The sequence below is a fragment of the Gavialis gangeticus genome, unplaced genomic scaffold, assembly GCF_001723915.1.
Source record: "Gavialis gangeticus isolate Ggan-Ray unplaced genomic scaffold, GavGan_comp1, whole genome shotgun sequence".
NCBI lineage: Eukaryota > Metazoa > Chordata > Crocodylia > Gavialidae > Gavialis > Gavialis gangeticus.
Window position 1 is genome coordinate 34802446 of NW_017729029.1, and position 7133 is coordinate 34809578.

General features: G+C 39.2%; 1 protein-coding gene across 1 annotated transcript in view; it reads right to left on the minus strand.

The window, feature by feature from the left end:
- LOC109300653 (protein FAM46D-like) overlaps positions 1 to 2216 on the minus strand; it is a 21013-nt gene extending 18797 nt beyond the window's left edge. The window contains exon 1 of the mRNA XM_019521397.1: positions 2008 to 2216. The gene's annotated coding sequence lies outside the window, so the exon portion shown is untranslated. The remainder of the gene's footprint in view (positions 1 to 2007) is intronic.
- Between the last annotated feature and the right edge of the window lie 4917 nt (positions 2217 to 7133).

The following is a 7133-nucleotide window of genomic DNA, read 5'->3' on the forward strand; positions in this document are numbered from 1 at the left end:
AATGCAGGCACATGCCTGCAGTGGCTCAGGCTAGAAGCTGGAGGGGGTGGGGGCTCTATGGCAGCCCTCCCTTTGCTTCCATAGGGCAGAGCTAAGGGGGTGAGGCTAGCCTGGGCAGGACACTCTGACTATTGCTCACCCCTCCTGAGCTTCCCAGCAGGAAATGTTTATCACTCCTAACTCACTGTTTATCAACTCATTAAGAAAACAGAACCTCTCTCCATTAACTAATGGGGCTCTTCTTAAACAGCTCTTCCAAGGAAGGACATTAAGCTACCTGTTGATTAGTTCCAAAAAGCCTGTCTGCCCCATAGCACAGACCATAATCAGCGTGTGGTCTGCTAGCTTATGCTGAGGTGTCTGCATTAAAGCAGAGGGGAGGGGAGAATAATCCCTGCTTAGAAGGGAGAAGCCAGGCAGATGCTCTGTGCCTGCAAGTCTCTGCCAGAGCTGCAGCCAGGGAGCAGAGGGGAGGGGCCAGCCCTGCTGTGGAGCAGAGAGTCCCTCCCAGCACACAGAGCATGCTGGGAGAGTCTGATTTATCTTAAACCACCAAGGGGTCTGGGACAGAGATTGCATAAACCGGTTTGACCCAGATCAGTTAAGTCTGATACTACATTCAACCAGGTTTACCTCAAACTGGTTTCAGCCATTTTCAAAGAGGTTTAAATGGATTTAAAAACTGTTCAGGTTCAGGTTTAAATCAGTTTCTGATCACTTACACCAGTTTATGTGTAATGTCTGTCCCCCTAGCCCCAGTGACCGGTTAACCAGGTTTTGCTGTACTCTGCATGCTCATCAGCTTCGTAAACTGCAACCACCACTGGTCCTATAAGCAGAAATAGCAAGTATCCAAGGATTTCTGCTCACAGTTCTAGTGTGCAAGAAAGAAGTTTAAGTAGTGTTGGGGCAAAGGGCACCTGAATTAAGAAAATATTCTGACCAGCTAGAAAGATCTTGGTTTTCAAGATGTTTCCCATTAAACTAAGGTTTAATGCATACAGTTCAGCAATTATTTATTTACTCTGTTAACCTGAGCTAATGCTTGATTTGCCATGAGTTTTCAGTACAATTACCATCTAGTTACCTTGAAATAACAAATAGTAACTCCAGCCCATATGTTATTTTGTGAGAAAAGACTGCCTGCAATATGTGCAAATAAATCTAAGCAGAAAACAAATGGTTTGGACTCTCCTAGCACATGCCATCCCTCAGGACAGAACAAGTAAGTATTCAAAGAAAAGCAGGGTCATGGTCAGAGAAAACATGTTATGTCTTTTCCCCCAGCTAAACCAAAGCCATGGAGAAAAAGCAGCATTGTCACAAACTAACCACACATCAGTTTTCAGAACTGGGAAATATGCAAGCAGCCATAATATTCCATCATGCACAGCTGTGGATTTGAGAAACAAACCCAAAAGTATAAAATATTAGCATAATTTTTAGCCTCTATCAAAACAGATGAACTGGTAGCTTTTAGAGGGGTAGGATGCGGAGGAGTTAATAATTAAGCAGCTGGCTTTATATGTGCAGTACTACACATAATTCATCATAAAGCCCATTCTTTTTACCCTCTAAATCTTTCCACCAAGTCTCAGAATAATACCATGTTTCAGATGCTTGTGGAGCCATCACATGGCAACCACTTTTCAGGCCCATATATCGTAGGATATTATACCAAGCAATCTCCTTCATGTAACACATGAAGTTTTGCTATTTATCTTTTTCCATATCAATACAGGCAATGCACAAAACATAATACCCCATGTAAATAACAAGGCTCTCACAATACTTCATTTTGCAAAATAACATCCACGGCTCTAAAAGATTGTTATAAATGTTAAAAAATGGAGTGAAATGCACAATATTTGATCTACTTTTGACTGTTGCCATTTGTATTAATTTACTACATTTTGCAACGAAAAATGCTTTTACTCTTGAACGCATACTACAGCTCACTAATTCCTAAACTATATTTCCAGGGAGAATAAAAAAATATAGACTTACCGTGGTAGGACTGTTGCCAAGCATGTATTTCAGTAGAGTTAATAAGATGACTCACTGGATCTTTTGGTAAGAATATGAATTGTCATCTTGTCACTGATACAAACATGCACCTCCCAGAGAAAGCTTCAGGAAAAAACAAACAATTACATTCTTTTTTGAGATAAATGTTAACTACCAGTCACCTGCTGTACATAATAAATCATACATTATGGCTTGGCACTGCTGCAATCATGACAATAGCCTTTTTAGTCATGAATGATAAGGTGAGAGCTATGAATGGGAAGACAGCAGTACTTAAAAAGAATCTTGGCTTCAAGTCATAGTCTTCTGCCAATGTACTTGGAAAATGTTAATGTCTTGCTATATCTTTAAGGGCTTAAAGAATTTTTAATACTTTTAGATAAGTAAATTAACAAGAATGTAGTAGAACTGTGCAAGAGAAAAATTAGAATAAGAACCCAGCAAAAATTAAATATTAACTTTACATAAATGCAAAGATGGTCTTGCACTTTCCAAAACCTTCTTGCTTTAGCAAATTAGGCAATTCTCAAAGTAATTTATGAGAATTATAAATGATGCTAAGAGTATATAAATTGAATGGGTCTTTGACCAGCTATGCATAAATTATAGGGATTTTTTTATTAATATTACACTCATATGTTGTCACAACAATCTTCATTTCTATGCCATATTCAGTTCAAAGGCCTGCTAACAATCAGAAAAGCTATTTTCATCTTCCCTCTAGCATTAAACTACCCCTGCCCCAATGTGTGGCAATTCTAAAAGCAAGGACCCTTAAAGCATCACAAGCAGGGGCCCATATTTATTCATAACCACAGAATTTACTCTTTGCTGCAGAACTGCATTCCACAGTCTCTTTCTTTATGTTTCAACTATTTATGTTTCTGGTCTTTGTGGTTGCAGGTATAAGCTTGAAAATCAGTGTCTGATATCTACATACAGTGAGTCTGCAGAGTCCCTAAAACAGCTCTGTGAGGTGTGAACTGTTTTATTCATTTCCATTAGGGCCTTGTGACTTTTTCCAAAATGCCACAGGATTCACATTTTTGTAGCAAAATATTCCATTTTTCTACAGCCAGGAGCCTGATATTTTATTTGCTGTCTCTGCCCTGCCAGGACCTGCCTGCAGCTGTCTTTTGCTTAGCTCTTCACAATGAACAGCTAATTGGATTACAGCGCATGCTCCCTGCATTGTTCTGTGGAACCAAGCAGCAGGGGTTCAGGAGCCAGTGTTGAAGTCCATTTTGCAACCAGAGAATGGAGGAAGATTGTTTAGGCTGGGAGTGGCTGAGGCCTGGGGAACCTTCTAGGTGAGATGCAGCTCAAAAGTGTTTTGTGGATGCTTTGGCAGGAAAAAGAGGTTCTGGAGCTCCAGAGTTTGAAAATGATGTCAAATCATTTGGAGAGCATAGAAAGTAAAATAAAACAAAAATACTTAAGTAATTAGTCTCAAACCAAAAAATCATAAGTTTTACATTGTGTGGGATTTTTTTAACAGTGTAGCTGTGTGTGTTTGTGAGGATGGGGGATGATGGATATTAAGTATCTCATGGTGATGGAATAAATTAACATGGCAACAATATTTATGGTTTGTCCTTGTGACATTTAGGGAAGGAGAGGGAATTTGTATTTTTTCTAGGAAAAAATACCTATTATTATGTAGCATGCTCATAAAACAGCATTAGAGACTGATTAAATGCTTCAGCTGTTCTTTGGATATTAATCTCAGTGGTTGTATTTTGTTGATTCATAATTTACAGAGAAAGATAGTTTTAAATAAAACATGAATTTAAAACCTCTTATGGTTTATATTTTTATTTCTTAAGAGAATATTTTGGCTGTGACTATTTTGGAATAGAAATATATGTGTATTAGAGCAAATTCCAGTCATATATTGGTGCTGTTACATATAATGACTGATAGTGGGGGGCAAACCTTTTTGGCAGACATACCACAAATTAGCCTGCAGCCTCCCCAAGGCCCATTCCAATCACCTTCCCCTGCCCAATCTACTACTCTGCTTTCTGCTCCTCACCCTGCACTCCCTGTCTGATCTACTGCTCTGCTTTCTGCTTCCTGTCCTATCTGCTGCTATGTTGCCTGTCCCCTCCCTGATCTGCTGTGTGCCACACACCAAGGCTGATCATGCCACTTGTGGCATTCATACAGCTGGTTGGCTACCCCTGCTCTAAGACATGGGTTGTATTAGTAATGCTCTACCTATGACTCACGCAGATTTTCAAAAGCAGCTGCTGTTTTGAGATATCTCCATTTTTGGTTGTCTGATCTGAGACATTTTGGGGCTGATATTCAGAACTGCTGTGCACTAGCAGCAGTTGGGCACTTCAGAACTTCAGGCCCAAAACTTGCAGCATCTCAAAATCAGTGACCCCTTCTGAAAATGCTGGATTTTACCTTTCTATCCCTGTTTCTAAATGAAACCTATTATTATTTATCACTGTATTTACTTATTTTAATGGAAAGGCAAACTTACCCTTTCATCTAAGCATCCATGACTCAACTTTAAAATCAAGCATGAAAAATCCCCCATCATTATGGCTGAACTGCAGAAAGAGTGGGCAAGCTAAAGACTGAAACAATCCTCTTTTTCTATCTTTTATTATCCTCAGACTTATCTCTGTTTTTTGGGTTCATGCAGAAAAAAGAGGAGCTTCATAGTGTACTATGAAGGTCATTGAATGTGGGCTATTTCAGATCAAGGATGGAGGGAGTTATAAAGTCAGGGGGCATCTACTGAGAACACCCTGCCAGCTGCTCATTTATTCCAGCTTGAGTGTCTATGCTGATCACAAACTTTGGCAGGATGGCTCAAAGAGACAAACAGCCACCCACATAGTTTGGTATTATGCAGTGAAAGTACCATGGCTTGAACTGGCTTGCATTTTTTGAGATTATATTACATCACATAAGGTGAACTGAATTGGATGGATTTTGTGCTTGCATAAGTGAACTCTGATGAATACCTGTGTGCTGTAGGAGGTTGTATCTCATGATTCAGTAAGTAGTACTCTTTTTCCTGAATAAGGAGTGAACTAATAAGTCAGATTCTGTTAGGATGTACGCTTCCTTTGGAAGCTTCTCCTTTGGCTGGGATCTAAAGTTAAGGATACACCTACTTGCTATCCCTAAAAATTTCTTGATATTATTTGTAAGAGTGGTGTTTTTTAAATGGGTGGCTCTGGCTAACTTCCACTTTAGGAAATGTTGTACTGTACTCTATTTAATTTTTAGTGGCATGAAATCTAGCCTTATTGAACATGTTTGTGGGTTAACTGGGCTAAGCATTCAATGTGTGTAAGTAGGTGCCTGGTGCTTTGAGTTGGGGGTATTAAAGGCAGCCAAAGCTCACGTGCCACTGGCTACAGAAGCTGGTGCACTTTTAACAACATTAGCCTGTTGGGCCACTTTGTCTGAAGTAAGCTCTGAGCTTTTATGTCAAAGACTTGCATAACTGATTACATACAACTGAGATGTTTGTTCATGAATGACTTTTCCTTCGATCTGTAATAATATTAAGCTACTATTAAGTAGTGATTTTTTAAAAATTCAAAGTTAAAATCAGTATTCCAATGACTGAAAAATATACTAATGAACTTTCATTTTTGGGATATATTTATTTTATTTTATAAAATAAATTTTGGGCTATTTTATTTTATACTTCTTTTATGAGCTACATTTTTTAAGTTGGGGAAATGTATGAAATATTTACTAATTTAAGTACCAGCGCAGTAAGAGTCTTAATTTTCTTCAGGAAGACTTAGGGTTCCTCTACAGCAGGGGTGGCCAACCTGCCACAAGTGGCACGGGTAGCCCTTGTGTGTGACAGATCGAGTAGGGGGCAGGCAGCACAGCTATGGACAGTGCAGGAAGCAGTGGAGTAGGTCAGGGCAGAAAGCAGAGCATCAGATTGGTCCAGGATCACAGGGCAGGACGCAGAGCAGCAGAGGAAGGAGACTGGAGTGGTACTCAGACGGTTGGAAACTTATTTGTGGCACACTTGCCAAAAAGGTTAGTTCCCATTGATCTAGAGCACTTCCGCAAACATAGTTTTTATGTAATTAAAGAGATTTCCTTCAGAATTTGACCAAATATTTTTAGGATTCTGTGATAAAGCAAGCTGCCTTATTTCACTTAAGATGTATTAGTAAGAAAGCGACGTCAGTATTGCTATTGTTCGCCCATATTGAAAGTAGAATGAAATGTCACTGCCGGTATTGCCACACAGTTGAAAGAAAGTAAAACAATGATGAAGCGAGGCAAAGTGTGAGACCTAGCACAGGTGTCTGTATTCATGGCTTTCCCATTGCCATCAATAATGCATGTCAAATGGCATGTGGTTAATGACACTAACTGCTAAGATGGCTTTAGTCAAACTTTTGATCATCCAAAGCTGTGAAAAGAGATTTATCACCATGGCATTTGGATATCAAAAAACTAAATGCTGCCAGACAAGTAAAGATATAGAAAAAGGGAATTAATGAGAAGATCAGCACACACAGACAAAAACAATGCCTGATATGGAGATCTACAGTGTTGCATGGAAAAAAAGACCATCTGTTTGTTGGTATTTGCTGGAGACCATGGCACTAGCAGCAAATCCTAATGTATCGGTGCAAAACAATTATCCTGATATTTCAATATGCAGACATCTTCATTTTACAGTTGTGGCTACATTCTCATGTTATATGCTACAACATTCTAATTTTGTACAGCAGTAGCTCATGTGTAAATTGCCGATATCCTGTGCTAGTGCTGATCCTTGGCCTAGTTTTCTTTGTAGTTATGGACCCACACAGGCTAAAAAAGAGAAGTCAGTTAAGTGCTGAGTATGATCTGTAAAAGGATAGATTTTTATTTTCTGAACCCAAGAAAATAAGTTATGTACTGGCTTATACCCATGCCACTTTTTTGATGTCAGAGAGATTGCCTAATTGTAAATTAACAGAATTTCACCATACTTAGACAAATTCCACTCTCACTTTTACTGTGTGGATTTCGATGAAACCAGGTACGTCAGGTTGCACCTGGTGTAATTGCTAAAATTGTCCATATGTAGTTCCAGATTTGGTAAATGCTCAGTGAGC